Here is a 19,353-nt window from a genome sequence, read left to right as displayed (position 1 = left end):
AATAACAACAAATTCTAGCCTTTTTGAGGAAGGTTCTGAATGCTAAGCCTACAAGGAGAATATACCAAAAAAGGTACATTCTTGTCTATTTGGAACTTATTCATGAACTCACCCATGCAAATTGGCTACAGCCTACACATTGTCATTAAGTTTGAAATCTTGCATTTAAAAACTCAAAGACATAATTCATTTGATCTTGGTGACAACACTGATATGTGAACATTATTATTATACTCATTTTTCAAATGCAAACTTGGCACCAAACGTTTAGCTAATTGTCTAAGGTTATATAATTATCATATAACATACTTGAATCTATCATATAACATACTTGATTCCTAAACCTGTTCCCTCAACCCAAGCACTACACTGTCTTAAAATATATCATGTCACTTGTCCTAAAGTTTGTATTTAGTCTGGATACACTTGCAGAATTTGGAAACATCCTAATACAGTCATTTCAATTTAACAAATATTCTTTGAGCTCATGTTAAGTATGAAGTTATTAGGCTTCTCCCTATCCCCCTAAAAAAAAAAAAAACTTGTGAAAAATGTATATCAAGTGATGGTTTACTGGTTCTATAATTTCTCTTAAAATAATTTTACAATTGCCTCATTAACTAATAGAGGAAAGTATAACTCTGCATCCACAAACTTAGACATGTAGGAAATAATACGTATTCATTATAATTCAACCTATTTAAATCATTGCCCAAGGCTCCCTGTGTTCACCTAGCAAAAAACCCTTTCTGCTATTGTGTTGCTTCCCTCCTCCAGCATTGTCAGAGGCTCAGTCTTACATCAGATTCTTGGCGATGGGGATAAATTAGTTCCTTAGTTATCACTTAGAATCTCTGAATGCCCATTTTTACAACTTGTGTGGCTCCTGTAAGTCTGATTGCTCTGCTGCATCCGTGCTACATGTTTTGGCTAAGGGAATCACAGGCAAGGCTGGGAGCCTTCAGACCCAGGACCATTTTCCTTTGATGCACCATTTTTGCCATGTTTTTTGGACATGATCTTCTCATGTCTCTAGTACATGATCATGCAATGGGGCAAGCTTCTCCTCTAATCATAGATATGTGATTACTGACCCCAGATTTCTCTCTAGCACAACCGAAATATCTTCTTTCTGTTGGACTGCAATACTAATACACGCAATTGGTATGTTGCATGGTGCTGAGGTTTGTGGTATGACCGATCCCATCACCCAGGAACTGAGCATAGTATCCAAACATTAGTTTTTTAGCCCTTGCCCCACTCCTTTTTTCCCATATTGTGGAGTCCCCAGTATCAATTTTACTCATTTTTGTGTTCATGTGTACCCAAAGCTTAGCTCCCACTTATAAGTGAGAATACTCAGTATCATAGGTTTTCTGTTCCTATACTAATTTGATTAGGATAATGACCTCCAGCTGCATCTATGTTGCTGCAAAGGTCATGGTTTCATTCATTTTTATGGCTGTGTAGTATTATAATGTATATGCACCACCTTTTTTAAAAAAAAATCTAATCTACCATTGATGGACACCTAGGGTGATTCCAAGTCTTTGCTATTGTGAACAGTGCTGTGATGAACAAATGAGTGAATGTGTCTCTTTGGTAGAATGATTTATTTTCCTTTGGATATATACCCAATAATAGGATTGTTGGATTGAATGGTAGTTCTGTTTCAAATTCTTTGAGAAATATCCAAACTGCTTTCCACAGTGGCTGAACTAATTTACACTCCCACCAATAATGTATAAGCATTCCCTTTTTTCCGCAGCCTTCTCGGCATCTATTTATTTTTTACTATTTAATAGTAGTCATTCTGACTGGTATAAGGTGATCTCCCATGGTGGTTTTAATTTGCATTTCTCTAATGATTAGCGATTTACAGCATTTTTTCATGTTTTTTGGCCACTTGTATGTCTTCTTTTGAAAAGTGTCTGTTCATGTTCTTTGCCCACTTTTTAATGGGATTATTTGCTTTTTGCTTGCTGATTTAAGTTCCTTATAAAGTCTAGATATTAGACCTTTGTCAGATGCATAGTTTGCAAATGTTTTCTCTCATTCTGCAGGGTGTCCTATTTTCTTTGTTGACAGTTTATTTTGCTGTGCAGAAGCTTTTTCATTTAATTAGGTCCCATGTGTCAATTTTTGGTTTTGGTGCAATTGCTTTTGAGGTCATAGCCATCAATTATGTGCCAAAGCCAAAACTGAGGAACAGAATTTCCTCAGTTTTCTTCTAGGAATTTATAGTTTGAAATCTTACATGTAAGTAGTTAATCTATCTTGAGTTAACTTTTGTATACTGTGAAAGGTTGAGGTTTTATTCCATTCTTCTGCATATGGCTGACTAGTTATCCTACCAGCATTTATTGAATAGGGAATCATTTCCCCATTGCTTGTTTTTGTTGACTTTGTCAAAGATAAGCTGGCTATAGGTTTGCAGTTTTATTTCTGGCTTCTCTATTCTGTCCCATTGGCCTATGCATCTGTTTTTGTACCAATACAGTACTGTTTTTGGTTACTGTAGCCTTATGTTATAGTTCGAAGTCAGGAAATGTGATGCTTTCAGCTTTCTTCCTTTTGCTTGAGATTGCTTTGTCTATTTGGGCTTTGTTATGGTTCCATCTGAGTGTTCTAATTCTGTGAAAAATGACATTGGTAGTTTGATAGGAATAACATGGAATCTGTAGACTGCTTTGGGCAATATGGCCATTTTAATGACATTGATCCTTCTAATCCATGGGAATGGAATGTTTTTCCATTTGTGTCATCTCCGATTTCTTTCAGCAGTGTTTTGTAGTTCTTCTTGTAGAGATCTTTCATCTCCTTGGTTAGAAGTGTTCCTGTTTGTTTGTTTGTTTGTTTGTTTTTCTTTTGGCTGTTATGAATGGGACTGCATTCTTGCTTTGGTTTTCTTTTTCTTTTAGAGATGAGGCCTTACCATTTTGCTGGTCTCCAACTCTTGGTCTCAAGGGATTTTCCCACTTCAGTCTCCCAAAGTGCTGGCATTACAGGCATGAGCCACTGCACCTTCAAAATGGAGTGTAAATATTTACAAAAGGCCTCTGAGTTCAAAGAGCTTCTGCTTTACAGTTTGCAAAAATATATGTGGCAAAAAGTTGCTAAAGATCATGCTCTCATCTTTTAAAATCAGGAAGGAAGAAATATATCTATACAAATTAATATTTCATTTAATTGGCCTCAAGTTATAATTGAAATAATGATATTGCAGAGTTTAGCTCAGTCTAACACTCCTTTAGTCTAAGTCTATGGTTCTCAAACTGTGATCCCTGGACCAGCAGCATCAGCATCACCTGAGAACTTCAAATACAACTTCTTGTGACACATCCCAGATGCACTGAATCAGAAGCTCTTGGGATGGGTCCATTCAATCTGTGTTTTTAGAAAGCCATCCAAAGGATTTTGATGCTCACCAAGTTTGAAGACCACTGGGTTAGGCTATGTGCTTCTCTAGCAAGGACTGTATAGCCTTGAAATTAGGTATTTACTTGTCTTCTCCTTTAGATTACAGATGTCATAAGAGCAGGAACCATGCCAGTCTTTTACATTGTTATATTCCCATTGCTTAATATTAACCATAGGGGCAAGGGGTGTACAGTGAGTGCTTATAAATATTTGTTGAAAATACCAATAAATGAATGAATTAAAACATGTTTTATTTGTCTATGGGATTATCATTCTAGTTTTACCAGATTATCATTCAGAGTACAGTCATGAACTTGTAACAATTCCTAAAATGAATTTAATAACTCTTGATAATATAATAGGCCTTTGAGCCTACTTTTCTTAGGAGAACTGAAAACAGATGTGCCTTGCAATATTCCTGAGCATGATTGTTTAACTAAACTCATGAGTTCATTTATTCACTAAATATTTATTTAATAGCTACCTATTTTTAGGTCTTCTTTGAGGAGTTTTGGGAGCTAGATTGATAAGTAAAGTGCATTTGTGGCTCTTAAAAGAGTATACATCTCAGTAGTTCATCAATTCTAAACATATAACACAAATTTGTTGAGCACCATATATTATTGGAGAATGAGCCAATAAAGCCATATGTGTCTTCTGAATAAAGTTGAAAGTGTGCAGACAATTGCAGTTTTCCAGCCTTGTCAATTGTTTTCTAGGATCATTCAAGCTATTACAGATGGATGGGCAATATATCATGCAAATAATTGAACAGAGATATTTTCTTTAATCTGTTTTTGCATTTCTAACTATATACAGATCATATATATTTGAATGATACATGGAATCTTCAGCTAATGATGATTACTAATCATTGCATTTACTAACACTTACCCTTCACTGTGCCAGGCAGTGTCAAGTACAAAATATTAATTATTAATATATGACACTGATACTATTCCCTGAGAGCAGTTCAGTGCTCCCCTCAAAGACCTAGGAAGCTAAGAGATCACATGAAAAATAAAGATGGAATAAAGTCTATGAAGTCCCTTAACAATCAGCTCTTTCCCAAGTTAAGATGAAGGAGTGGGCTTCTGTGACAGCTAGGAAGGAAGCTTATTGATCTGGGCTGTAGATTAAAAGATTTAGTTGTTACTTGGCTTTCTAATTAACCATCCAGACCAATGTGGCCTGAGAACCTACCTGTCCCACAAGTCTCCTCACTGTAGTTCAAAGGTCTTGGGGGAGATATACTTCTGTTGAAGAATGCAACAGAAAACAGTCCATGAAGAATTACGGGCAAAGCTATCTTGTGGATGAGTTAACATGGTGGGAGCCCTTACAGTGGTGACCTCAGGAGTGTAGTAGCACATGGACTGCACAGCAGGAGAGAGAAATGCATGCAGTGCAAAATGAGAAACAGCATTGTCACAGTGCTAACAGGACAGTATTCTGGCAGTGGCAGTGGCATGTTGTCCCTGAAAGTGATCATTAAACATACACTCTTACATGAAAAATGAGAATGAACTCTGTCAGTAAGGCATTTATTTTGTATTTTCTTTTTTGTTATTTTTCCTAAAAGATTACTGTAATGAATATGTATTGTGATTGTAACCAGAGAACACAATATATTCATTTTGAATAGCACTCAGATTTCCAGGCAATCAATTTACCTGCCAACTTCAAAAGGACAAATAGCTACTTACCTTCTCTATTATACTGTAAGCTGATCTTCTAAAATCATTCTGACTTAAAGTAGAGAATTAAGAAAATTAAAAAGCAGCCCAAACTATAGCATCATGATCCCACAAAATGACCAGGCTTTGATTGCTTTCTAATTTGGAAGGAAAAAGTCAAGAAGTAACAATTGGGCAGAGAAAAGGTTGAAAGCAAACTCTATTTTCTGTCACTTTATATCATCTAAAAAGTGATTTATAAATCACTTTTTAGATGATATAAAGTGATGACATCATTCTCAAATAGGTATGGGCTAAGAGTTGTTAATAGCATCCCTGGAAGCCAATCAAAGCCTGTTGTTTTGGAAATAATCTTTAATCTCACTGTTTACATAAGTGTTTCTTGGCCCTGATGCTAACTGATTAAAGTCAGGGGTCATTATCCCAAGATATAAACTAGGCCAAAATGATAATATTTTTCTGAAATAGTTGTGACAGACTGACTAAACTGTGCATAGGTTGACTATATAAAAAATATTGCTGTGATTTTTTTTCCCAAACAAAACTATATGAATCTCATATATGTAATGCCCTCAGCCTGAAATAAGTAAACACCAAAGATTCTTCCACAGATCAAATCATGTTAAAAAAGAATGGATAAAGAGAATAGCTGTAGATTGAAAAAGACTGATATAGAAGATTTTAAAAGTATAATCAGAATATATCAAGTGACTAGAGGCGTACATTTGAGTGATGAAGATAAAATACAAATTTAAGAAGCGATAACTATGGGCTGGGCATGGTGACTCATGCTTGTAATCCCAGCACTTTGAGAGGCCAAGGCAGGCAGATCACTTGAGGTCAGTTCAAGACCAGCCTGGCCAACATGGTGAAACTGTCTCTAATAAAAATACAAAAATTTGCCTGTAATCTCAGCTACTCTGGAGGCTGAGGCAGAAGAATCACTTGAACTCAGGAGGTAGCTGTTAGAGTGAGCTGAGATAACTACTGCACTCCAGCCTGGGTGACAGAGCAAGACTACAGACTCCATCTCAAAAAAAAAAAAAAAAAAAAAAAAAAAAAAAAAAAGTGAGTATTACAGAAGAATAGTGGCTATCTTTGAGAGTATGGAGGGGATTACAATTGAGACAGGGGACACAGGAGAAGTATCTAGGCTAACTGATAAAGTACTATTTCTTTCCCTGAGTGGTGATGTCAAAGATGTTTGCCCAATAATAATTTATTAAACCTTAAAAGTTAAATTAAAATTATTTTAAATTAGTGCATATATACCCATAAAAACCTCACATGTATTTGGTATTAAATCCAATATATTAAAAATTCTAAGAGTGGTTCTCTACTGGAGACAATATTTCTCTCCCTTCCCTATTCCCCATCAAGGAAGGTTCAGAAATTTCCTGTAATGCACAGGACCAAAATGAGTCATCAAAAGTACTGTGGGTGCATTTTTAATTGTCATTATGACTGGATGGGGCATTAGTAACATTATACAGGATCAGATTTATAAACATCCTATAGCATAAGAAGAGGTCTATATAATAGGAAAATTATCCTATCCAAAATGCAGAGTGTCACCCACGTAAAATTAATCAATGATGATCACCTAATGTCCCATGATGCCACATTTATTTATTTCATTATACTCATTTCTGCCCTTTAAGAAGGGAAACATCATGTATGCACATGTATATGAACACATATACATGCATATACATTGTGTGTGTGTGTGTGTGTGTGTGTAAAGAACTAGTCTATCAATTTCTAGGTTGAACAATTCACTTTACAGTTTATCAAATTGTAATTTGATTGCATGTGGTTAAGCCCATGAGCTTTAGATTCAAAAACAGTCTGGAAGCAAAACCTTGAGCAAAAAACTTAATCCTTCTAAAATTCAGTTTACTCACATACAAACTGAAAATAATAGCATTAGCTACATGTACAAGGTAGCTAATGCTATATTGGTTATTGCTAAGTAACCAGCTATCTCACAACTTAGAGTTTAAACCCCAAATCATTTGTTAATCCTTGCAATCTAGGATTGGGCTGGGCTGTGCTGATCTCAGTCAGGGCTCACTTAGGCTTCTGTGATACCCAGAAGAGAAGCTGGGGCTTGATAGTTTAGGATGATCTTGCTTGGGATATCTTGGCTTCTTTCCACATATGTCTCATGTCTCTTCAGGAGGCTGATACAGGCCTGTTCACTGGGGGTGGCAGAGATCCCAGCGACAGAAGGGAAATGTGCAAGAACTTTTTCAAGCCTCCGCTTGCATTCAGTTTGCTTTTGTTCCATTTGCCACAACAAGTCGCATAGTCATGCCTCAGCCAATGTTAAAAGAAATTACTAAAGGGTGTGGTTTCAAGAGTGTGTGAAAAATTGGGACTATTAACACAATCAGCCCACCACACTGCATCACAGAGCTGTGTGAAAATTACACATGCCAATAAGTGTAAAATATATAGTATAGTGCCTAGCACACAGTAAGTGCTCAATAATTGTTAGTAATTATGAGGAGTAAGTGGCTACACATAATATTTCAAGCTTCCTATCTAGTATAGCTGAATATGTTATGGAATTATAGCTGTGTCTGAATTCAAGACTACTTATCTCCAGATAAACTTTTTTTTTTTTAATGCTAGAGACTGGAAATTTCACCAAGTTACTGAAAGTTTATTGCTTAGATCTGGGTTAACTTAGTTTCAATCTATTGAAAAACTGCAAAACAAGTAAGAAAAACAACCTGAAGAATATAAGAATATTTTCCTAGACTCTTACTAGCAACAAGATAGAATGTTAGTAAAAAATGAAGTAACAAAAGAACATTTTTAAAGCATGAAGCTTATTTCTCTCCAATACAGCTGAATAGACAACCTTGAAAACTTTGAACTTGAACCCCTAGAGGTGAAAAAGTATGTACAAATTTCTAAGCAGAGTTCTTCATGGGTTTACAAAAGCAAATTCTCATTTTTAATTAATAATTGTGAAATGGTATGGTATTATTGGACTTTGAATTTAGCTTGGAAGAGCTTTAGGCAAACAAAATTTTTACTCACCCTTCAGAATCTGCACTGGCCCTTCCCACAGTTCCACTTTCACACCCAAGTAGGAGATGTGAAGACTTGCACGTAGACGTGCAGTCAGAGTTTGGCTACATTAGCTGAACGTGTCTGCAAAGAGAGGTTGGTAAAATCAGGAAACTAGAAATACACAATGAACCTATCTGTTAGGAGAACACTAAAAAATTTTCTTGACTTGTCACTAAGTGTTTCTTACCCTGGAATGTTAGATCCTTACTGCTGCTATGACAAATTGCCACAAATTTAGTGGCTTAAGACAACACAAATGTATTCTCTTACATTTCTGGAGGTCAGAAATACTAAAGTAAAGGTGTCAGTAGGCCTGCCTTCCTCTTTCCTGGGCTCTAGAAGAGAATTTATTTCCTTGGCTCTCAGCTTTTCAATACCATCTGTATTCCTTGGCTTGTGGCCCTTTTCTTTTCAAAGCTAGCAACAGGGTATCTTCGGATCTCTTTAATTGTCTTTCTCTGCTTCTGAGATCACATCTTCTTTGATTCTGACCTTTCTGCGTGCCTTATAAAGACCCTTGTGATTATATTGGGCCCACTCAGATAACCATGGATAATCTCCCCATTGCAAGATACTTAATCACATCAGTAAAGTCCCTTTTCAATGTAAAATAACATACTTACAGGTTCCAGAGATTAGCAAACGAGCATTTTTGAGACCATTATTCTACCTACCACACCTGGTCAAAGAGGAGATTAGATATTTTAAAAGATTATATAATTAATATGTATTTCTTAACTGTCAGCTACAAAGAGCTGACATTTCAAATGGGAAAAGTGATATTTGGCCTTTCTGATTTAAAAGTTTATTGTGAAGACTGACATAAAATGGAACAATCTTTGCATCCTGTATACATGTAGAATATAGACTGTCCCTCAAATTTGAGAATATAATGCTTGAGCTTACACTTGTCAAGAATAGCAGGAGTACCAAGAAATTCCATCTGCATTTTATCAAAGCCTTAATCCTATCCACATTTTAATTCCAAGGAACCTCTTGTGCTTAATAGCATCCAAGAGAGAAAGGAGTGCTTACTACGGTAGGAGCTACTGGAAGCTAGGTTTGACTTGACTGACCATGGCCAATGCACAGTAGCTGAGACAAACTTTCCTTTCCTTTCCTTTTCATTACTTGAGGAGGGGTGAACCCATTCCCTAGTGTGATGGCCAATAAAGAGAGCCAGACCCCCAGAATCAAAGCACTTTCACTTCTTTTACTCAGCTACTTCCTCAGGATGGAGAGCAGAATGTACTGTATAAGGCATGATTCCTGAGTACACTCAGGCAGTGTTGGTCCTGGGCAAAGTGATCTCCAGTGGTTGTGTCCAGAGATTTAACGGGGAATCTGACCACTTTATGCGGCCCACTGCTGGCTGTTGAGTTTTTCACAGACTAACATAATGAACCTCAGGCAGGCCTGATCCTCCAAAATGCTACAGCCTTAGTTTTCAGATCTTTGGGATTTTTTATTTCTCAGAGCTAGTCATCTCCATGGAGAATTGAATTAAAGCTGGTTCCAGAGAACAGAGATATACATGCTGCTTCAAATATAGAGTATAATGCTCACTCTTTTCCTCCTGCTAAATGCCATCTTTCTCTGACCTTAATGTTAACATTAGTTAAAGACTTGTCACTGATTGTTGGTTAGGACCACTCTAATACTAACGAGCTCCCCAGTTCTGAATCTGAGGGAGAACGAAGTAAGGGAAAGGAATTGCTTCTTTCTCTGCCAGGTCTCTAGGCTCCTCATAAAGGCTAGCCTACTCCAACTTAAAAGTTCCTTATATTGATAGAAGGCTTAAAGGATAAGACAAAAGATCTCCTTGTAACTTTTTGTTACTGCGGCATTCTGTTCAGCATATATTCACTTTCTCAAATAGATATTAAAGCCTTTTCCAAGGAGACCTTCCAACTCTTCAGAGTGGTGAACAGCTATTTTCCTGATTGAGAATATAAAGTGATTAAATTCTGGTAGGACTTTCTGGTTTAAAGATAATGTATATGAAAGGACTCCATAGACTTTAAGGGGCTGTTTAAAAACAAATTCACTAGAATTTGTCTTTTATCAGGGAATCAAGGAAAGGACATCACAAATTTTAGCCACTCTGTCCATTTGAAGAAGAACTTAGTGTAGTCTTTGATCCTCGGTGGGCTTACAGTCTAATTGGAAATATGAGGTTAAGTGACGTTAATGTATTTAAGGACAATGCAAGACAACATTCAATCAGAAGAGACCAACAGAAATTCAAAGTAGTAAAAAAATCAGCAAAGTTTCAGGCTGGAATAGTCAAGAGAAAGCTTCATGAAAAGGGACATAAGCTAAGATTTTTTATTTTAATGAATAGAATTCAGCTAAACAGAAAGTCCATTTGTAAACTTTCTAAGTGAGGAGTGATATGATATTAAAAATAAACCCAGTGTCAGTGAGGTGAATAAGAATTGTCTGTTCTAAAGACGTGTTTAAAGAAATTAAATTTAGTAAATTTTAAGACATTTTCTATAACATCTAAAAAATTAGCAAAGCATTTTGAGCCTATTTAAGAGATGCTGGATCCTACTTCAGGTTTCCGAACAGAGGAGAAATCCAAGGAAAACATTGTCTTGAGAAGCACATAACTCTATGATATGCAGAAAAGATCAGAGGAAGAAAAGACCAGAGGGAGCAGTCTCAGCTAGGACATAATTGCAGTATCTCTGATGGAAATGCTGGGAGAACATCAGTAACAGAGAAAAAGGGAACTAAGACCAGCCAAACTGTTGAAGAAGAAGCAGTTGTTTTAGAGTTTTGTTGTTGCTGTTGTTTAAACTGAATTGATATTGAAAAATGAGGAGAGGAATTTGAGGGAAGAGTCAAGGATTACATTTTTAACAGATACAGGAGAGATTTAGGGAGAGGCCGGTTGAGCAAAGAAAGCAGAGAACTTAGTTTGACCACAATACATTTGAAATTGTGGCAGCATGGAACTGGAAAGCTGTAGAAGTTGGACTGGAGGTGAAGATAAATGCCTATGCAAGGCCAGCTACAATGGTAGGCAACAATAAGAAGGAAGGGAATCTTCCTGATAGCCCTCCATGCCAGAGTGAAAGGCATACTTTGGGAAGGACAGAAAACTCTCAGGTCACCTCTACTGCTCAGACTGTGATGCTGACTTCTTCACTCTGAAGTGCAATTCAACTGGAGGCTCGTGGTGCTGCGAATACATTACTGTGTGGATTCATTGGCATTACCTAGATTCTAGGTCCTGAGCTGGGTGTCCAGGCCACCTGCAATATTAAGTTGAGGAAACTCTTTCCCCACATGCCTGAAGAGGAGCAGTGGTCTTGGTTTTCTTAGAGTGGAGAATCCCTGAAAATCAGCTACAATGCCAGACTCAAGGAGGGAAATGAAGAGGCCATCCATGAACAATGGGAAAGGTTTGGAAAGGGTGGAATATCTTTCCAACTGCTATGGGTAGCCTTATCCTGCAGGGCATCTCAGAAAGTTACAACAGGCCCACAGTACAGTTGTCTTTCCAAAATGATTCATGGATTTTAGGCTAATGTACAGTGTTGGGAGAGAGAAGGAGTAATTTATAGGGGTAAATAAGAGTAGTATTTGGTTGAACATATAAGCCAAATAATGCTAAAGCATGCCCAGCAACTACCTCTACAAGCGCCAAAAGATGATTTTCTTTTCTTGCTTTTAAGCTTGTTTCATCAGCTGGTATTCTTTAAATGCCATTTTGTCTGGTTGGTGGTGAGGAGGAGAGTTTTTTTAATTGTGGCTCCTCCAGTTACTCTGTTTCCATTGCAATTCTCCCACCAGAATGTTAAGTCATATGGCCATAAAAACACTCCAGGTCACTGCTTTGTGTTCTGTGCCCACACTCTTCCTCTTCTCTCAATGCCCATGGGAAATGTCATGAGTAGCCTCAGTTTACCAGTAATTTTTATCATTTCCTACTTGGTAAATTGCTTTTATGCCTTTGGCTTATAGTCACCTCCTTTAGAGAAAGATACTTTTTTTCGAGATTTCTGCAAATAATTTTCCTACTGAAACTAAACAAAATAAAATGTGAAACATTTGCCCTATCCAAATAATGCTTGACTGCTTAAAAATACATATATTAGAAAAATTATGTCATGGCAGGCAGAAGAGGCTTAGTTGACCCAAATTTTTACATGAGGGTGGTCACCACTGAAACAAGGCAAGAAGCGTGGCTGAGATCCACTAGAGAGCATGAGTTTTGGAAATCAGTATTGATGTTGGCAATCCCACAAACATGCTCACTGGGGAGACAGCTAAATCTCCCAGAGAGAGAGAACATTGTAAGATGAATAAGAACAAGGAGTGAAGGAAAAACAAGACCTGGTTCCAATCCTAGCTCTGGCACTCACTAGTTATACGGTCTTGGGAAAGTTATCCAATACCTCAGTCTCAATTTCCTTACCTGTGAAAAGGGATAATGGTATCTTCATCATGGATTCTCAATAAGGAATAAATGAGATCAAAACTTAAGTTCATAACTACCGGTTTATACATGTCACTTATTCATTACCAACCAACCCAAATGAAAAGACAGCTGAGATTCCAGTAGAAAAAGAATAGAGAAATGCTTACCCTAATCAGAGAGGGAAGAGACAGCAGCACAAATTCATTTGCTTGATAAATTTCTCTTGAACCAATGATGCTTCTTGCCCTTCAAAATTTATTATTTTCACAATTGAGGAATGATGGCTCACAAAGAAATGTAAAAATCCCATAAAATATCATCATTTCTCGGGAAAAGAATGAGTATAAAACAGTGGGGGAAAAAAGTCAGCAATTATTATAGTAATCCTCTGAGTGATCTCTGTGCAAAACCACTTTGCACAGAGAGATGACAGATTTTTCACAGAAACAACCAAAGTTTGAAGTTTTTATTTCATCCGAGTCATAAATGTGTGATTTTTGTTACTCTGAAAGATGATTGCTGTCTAATGGGACCATTATTTGAACACTGTCTTCCCAGCATGAAATCATTAATTTTGTACACTCTGGGCCCAAGTTGCTCTAAGTTAGAATGAACCAACCTTAAATTTTACTCATGCAAATTAGAAGAATATGTTCTTCTTATTGCTCATCACAGAATCATTTTAGAAGTGATCCTGGTCCAACTCTCTCATTTTGTCAATGAGGGAATTAAGGTACAGAGAGTCCCACATTAGGTTACTGACTTGCTCAGAAACCACACAGCAAGAAAATGGTACAGTCAAGACACAGACCTAGGCCTTTTCCATGAAGTCCAAAATGACTAATCTAACATATGTTAGAACTTCAATAAATGTTTATAAAATGAGTGAATGAATTCTAACTCCAAAATTTGCTTATTTTCTACTTCATCGGACTACTTCGTTTCTTTCTTTCTTTTTTTTTTTTTTTTTTTTTTTGCATTACATAAATTTTTTTAAATTTCATTTTAGGTTTTGGGGTACATGTGAAGAACATGCAAGATTGTTGCACAGGTACACACATGGCAGTGTGATTTGCTGCCTTCCTCCCCTTAACTATATCTGGCATTTCTCCCCATGCTATCTCTCCCCACCTCCCCACACCCCCATTCCTCCACCATTTCCCCCCAACAGACTCCAGTGTGTAGTGCTCCCCTCCCTGTGTCCATGTGTTCTCATTGTTCAACACCCACCTATGAGTGAGAACATGCAGTGTTTGATTATCTGCTCTTGTGTCAGTTTGCTGAGAATGATGGTTTCCAGGTTCATCCATGTCCCTACAAAGGACACAAACTCATTGTTTTTGATGGCTGCATAATATTCCATGGTGTATATGTACCACATTTTCCCTTTCCAGTCTATCATCAATGGGCATTTGGGTTGGTTCCAGGTCTTTGCTATTGTAAACAGTGCTGCAGTGAACATTTGTGTGCATGTGTCCTTATAGTAGAACGATTTATAATCCTTTGGATATATACCCAGTAATGGGATTGCTGGGTCAAATGGAATTTCTATTTCTAGGTCCTTAAGGAATCACCACACTGTCTTCCACAATGGTTGAACTAATTTACACTCCCACCAACAGTGCAAAAGTGTTCCTATTTCTCCACATCCTCTCCAGCATCTATTGTCTCCATATTTTTTAATGATTGCCATTCTAGCTGGCATGAGATGGTATCTCAATGTAGTTTTGATTTGCATTTCTCTAATGACCAGTGATGATGAGCATTTTTTCTTATGTTTGTTGGCCTCCTGTATGTCTTCTTTTGTAAAGTGTTGGTTCATATCCTTTGCCCACTTTTGAATGGGCTTGCTTTTTTCTTGTAGATCTGTTTTAGTTCTTTGTAAATTCTGGATATCAGCCCTTTGTCAGGTGGTTAGACTGCAAAAATGTTTCCCATTCTGTTGGTTCCCAATTCACTCTACTGACTGTTTCTTTTGCTGTGCAGAAGCTGTGGAGTTTGATTAGGTCCCATTTGTCTATTTTGGCTTTTGTTGCCAATGCTTTTAGTGTTTTCATAATGAAGTCCTTGCCTATGCCTATGTCCTGAATGGTTTTGCCTAGATTTTCTTCTAGGGTTTTTGTGGTGTTAGGTCTTATGTTTAAGTCTTTAATCCATCTGGAGTTAATTTTAGTTTAAGGTGTCAGGAAGGGGTCCAGTTTCTGTTTTCTGCACATGGCTAGCTAGTTTTCCCAACACCATTTATTAAACAGGGAATCCTTTCCCCATTGCTTGTTTTTGTCAGGTTTGTCAAAGATCAGATGGTTGTAGATATGTTGTGTTGCCTCCGAGGCCTCTGTTCTGTTCCATTGGTCTATACCTCTGTTTTGGTACCAGAACCACGCTGTTTTGATTACTGTAGCCTTGTAGTATAGTTTGAAGTCCAGTAGTGTGATGCCTCCTGCTTTGTTCTTTTTGTTTAGGATTGACTTGGCTATACGGGCTCTCTTTTGGCTCCATATGAAGTTTAAGGTGGTTTTTTCCAGTTCTGTGAAGAAGGTCATTGGTAGCTTGATGGGAATAGCACTGAATCTGTAAATTACTTTGGGCAGTATGGCCATTTTCATAAGACTGATTCTTCCTAACCATGAACATGGAATGTTTCTCCATCTGTTTGTGTCCTCTCTTATTTCGTTGAGCAATGGCTTGTAGTTCTCCTTGAAGAGGTCCTTTACTTTCCTTGTTAGTTGTATTCCTCGGTATTTTATTCTCTTTGTAGCAATTGTGAATGGCAGTTCATTCTTGATTTGGCTCTCTTTAAGTCTGTTATTGGTGTATAGGAATGCTTGTGATTTTTGCACATTGATTTTGTATCCTGAGACTTTGCTGAAGTTGCTTAACAGTTTCAGGAGATTTGGGGCTGAGACGATGGGGTCTTCTAGATTTACAATGATGTCGTCTGCAAATAGAGACAATTTGAATTCCTCCTTTCCTATTTGAATACCCTTTATTTCTTTTTCTTGCCTGATTGCTCTGGCTAGAACTTCCAGTACTATGTTGAATAGGAGTGGTGAGAGAGAGCATCCTTGTCTAGTGCCAGATTTGAAAGGGAATGCTTCCAGTTTTTGCCCATTCAGTATGATATTGGCTGTTGGTTTGTCATAAATAGCTTTTATTATTTTGAGATACGTTCCATCAATATCTAGTTTATTGTGGGTTTTTAGCATAAAGAGCTGTTGAATTTTGTCAAAGGCCTTCTCTGCATCAATTGAGATAATCATGTAGTTTTTGCCTTTCGTTCTGTTTATGTGGTGAATTACATTTATAGACTTGCATATGTTGAACCAACCTTGCATCCCTGGGATGAAGGCTACTTGATCATGGTGGATAAGCTTTTTGATGTGCTGTTGCAATCGGCTTGCCAGTATTTTATTGAAGATTTTTGCATCTATGTTCATCATGGATATTGGCATGAAGTTTTCTTTTCTTGTTGAGTCTCTGCCGGGTTTTGGTATCAGGATGATGTTTGTCTCATAAAATGATTTGGGAAGGATTCCCTCTTTTTGGATTATTTGGAATAGTTTCAGAAGGAATGGTATCAGCTCCTCTTTGTATGTCTGGTAGAATTCAGCTGTCAACCCATCTGAACCTGGGTTTTTTTTGGGGTGGTAGGCTTTTAATTGCTGCCTCAACTTCAGACCTTGTTATTGGTCTATTTAGGGTTTCAACTTCTTCCTGGTTTAGGCTTGGCAGGAGGCAAGTGTCCAGGAATTTATCCATTTCTTCCAGGTTTACTAGTTTATGTGCATAGAATTGTTTATAATAATCTCTGATGACGGCTTGAATTTCTGTGGAATCTCTGGTGATATCCCCTTTATCGTTTTTTATTGCATCAATTTGGTTATTCTCTCTCTCTCTCTTTTTTTTTTTATTAATCTGGCTAGTGTTCTGTCAATTTTGTTGATCTTTTTGAAAAACCAGCTCCTGCATTTATTGATTTTTTGAAGGGTTTTTTGTGTCTCTATCTCCTTCAGTTCTGCTCTGATCTTAGTTATTTCTTGTCTTCTGCTAGGTTTTGAGTATTTTGATCTTGCTCCTCTAGCTCTTTCAATTTTGATGCTAGGGTTTTGATTTTAGATCTCTCCTTGTTTATCTTGTGGGCACTCATTGCTATATATTTTCCTCTAGAGACTGTTTTAAATGTGTCCCAGAGATTCTGGTATATTTTGTCTTCATTCTCATTGGTTTTGAAGAACATCTTTATTTCTGCCTTCATTTCATTGTTTATCCAGTCAACATTCAAGAGCCAGTTATACAGTTTTCATGAGGCTGTGCAGTTCTGAGTTATTTTCTGCATTCTGAGTTCTAACACGATTGCACTGTGGTCTGAAAGACTGTTTGTTATGATTTTGTTCTTTTGCATTTGCGGAGGAGTGATTTATTTCCAATTATGTGGTCAATTTTAGAGTAGGTGTGATGTGGTGCTGAGAAAAATGTATGTTCTGTGGATTTGGGGTGGAGAGTTCTGTAAACGTCTATTTGTTTTGCTTGTTCCAGATCTGAGTTCAGGTCCTGGATATATTTGTTAATTTTCTGTCTCACTGATCTGTCTAATATTAACAATGGGGTGTTAAAGTCTCCCACTATTATTGTGTGGGAGTCTAAGTCTCTTTGTAAATCATTAAGAACTTGCCTTATGTATCTAGGCACTCCTGTATTGGGTGCGTATATATTTAGGATCATTAGCTCTTCTTGTTGCAGTGATCCTTTTACCATTATGCAATGTCCTTCTTTGTCTCTTTTGATCTTTGTTGCTTTAAAGTCTATTTTATCAGAGATGAGAATTGCAACTCCTGCTTTTTTTTGCTCTCCATTTGCTTGGTAGATCTTCCTCCATCCCTTTATTTTGAGCCTTTGTGTATCCTTGCATGTAAGATGGGTTTCCTGGATACAGCACACTGATGGATTTTGGCTTTTTATCCAATTTGCTAGTCTGTGTCTTTTGATTGGGGCATTTAGTCCATTTACATTTAGGGATAATATTGTTATGTGTGAATTTGATACCTCCATTTTGATACTAGCTGGCTGTTTCATTCGTTAGTTGATGCAGATTCTTGATTGTGTAGATGCTATTTACCATTTTGTATGTTTCTGGAGTGGCTGGTACTGGTTTTTCCTATGTGTAGAGCCTCTTTCAGGAGCTCTTGTAAAGCAGGCCTGGTGGTGATGAAATCTCTGAGTACTTGCTTGTTTGCAAAGGATTTTATTTTTCCTTCACTTATGAAGCTTAGTTTGGCTGGATAGAAGATTCTAGGTTGAAAGTTCTTTTCTTTAAGGATGTTGAATATTGGCCCCCACTCTCTTCTGGCTTGTAGGGTTTCTGCTGAGAGATCTGCTGTGAGTCTAATGGGCTTCCCTTTGTGGGTAACCCGACCTTTCTCTCTGGCTGCCCTTAGCATTTTCTCTTTCATTTCAACCCTGGTGAATCTGATGATTATGTGCCTTACAGTTGCTCCTTTTGAGGAATATCTTTGTGGTGTTCTCTGTATTTCCTGGACTTGAATATTGGCCTGCCTTGCTAGGTTGGCGAAGTTTTCCTGGATAGTATCCTGAAGAGTATTTTCTAGCTTGGATTCATTCTCTTCATCACATTCAGGTACACCTATCAAACGTAGATTAGGTCTTTTCACAGAGTCCCACATTACTTGGAGACTTTGTTCATTCCTTTTTACCCTTTTTTCTCTATTCTTGCCTTCTCATTTTATTTCATTGAGTTGTTCTTCGACCTCTCATATCCTTTCTTCTGCTTGGTCAATTCGGTTATTGAAGCTTGTGCATGCTTCACAAAGTTCTCGTGTTGTGTTTTTCAGCTCCATCAATTCATTTATATTCCTCTCTATGTTGTCCATTCTCATTAGCATTTCGTCTAATCCTTTTTTAAGGTTCTTAGTTTCTTTGCATTGGGTTGGAACATGTTCTTTTAGCTTACCATAGTTTCTTATTACCCATCTTCTGAAGTCTGATTCTGTCATTTTATCACACTCCTCCATCCAGCCTTGTTCCCTTGCTGGTGAGGAGTTCTGATCCCTTTTAGGAGGAGAGGTGTTCTGGATTCAGGTGTTTTCATCCTTTTTGCACTGGTTTCTTCCCATCTTTGTGGGTTTATCCACCTGTTGTCTTTGTAGTTACTGATTTTAAAATGGGTCTCTGAGAGTACTTCCATTTTGTGGATGCTGAAGTTACTTCTTTTTCTTAGCTTTCCTTCTAACAGTCTGGCCCCTCTGCTGTAGGACTTCTGAGGTCCATTCCAGGCCCTGCTTGCCAGGGGATTACCTGTAGCAGCTGCAGAACTGTAAGGATTGCTACCAGTTTCCTATTCTGCTATCTTTGTCCCAGAAGGATGCCCGCCAAATGTCAGTCTGTTCTCTCCTTTATGAGGTGAGTCTTTGGATATATGGGGGTCAGGGAGCTCCTTGACGAGACAGTCTGTCCTTTATTGGAGCTCAAGACCTGAGCTGTGAGCTCTGTGGTTCATTTGGAGCTGCTGGGCAGGTACGATTAGGTCTGCTACAGCAGAACTCATAAACTCCCTTTTTTTTTTTTCCCTCGGTGCTCTGTCCCAGAAAGTTAGGGCTTATGAGTTTCCGTTGTGCTTCTGCCTTTTTTTTTTTTCCCTTCAGGGCTGCCCTGCCCAGCGAGGAGGCAGCCTAGTCACTGTCTGCCTGTAGAGTCTTTGCTGAG

At 37.7% G+C, this 19,353-nt stretch overlaps 1 long non-coding RNA gene across 1 annotated transcript in view; it reads right to left on the bottom strand.

The window, feature by feature from the left end:
* The window catches only part of LOC141581406 (uncharacterized), a 58,264-nt gene that overhangs the window by 13,323 nt on the left and 25,588 nt on the right, over positions 1 to 19,353 (bottom strand). Inside the window, exon 2 of the long non-coding RNA XR_012513991.1 lies at positions 8,169 to 8,282. This is a non-coding gene — a long non-coding RNA (uncharacterized LOC141581406). The remainder of the gene's footprint in view (positions 1 to 8,168; positions 8,283 to 19,353) is intronic.

The sequence above is a fragment of the Saimiri boliviensis genome, chromosome 15 (genome assembly GCF_048565385.1).
Source record: "Saimiri boliviensis isolate mSaiBol1 chromosome 15, mSaiBol1.pri, whole genome shotgun sequence".
Taxonomy (NCBI): Eukaryota; Metazoa; Chordata; class Mammalia; order Primates; family Cebidae; genus Saimiri; species Saimiri boliviensis.
The sequence above is the reverse complement of the archived record's forward strand: the minus strand, read 5'-3'. Positions and strand labels throughout refer to the sequence as shown.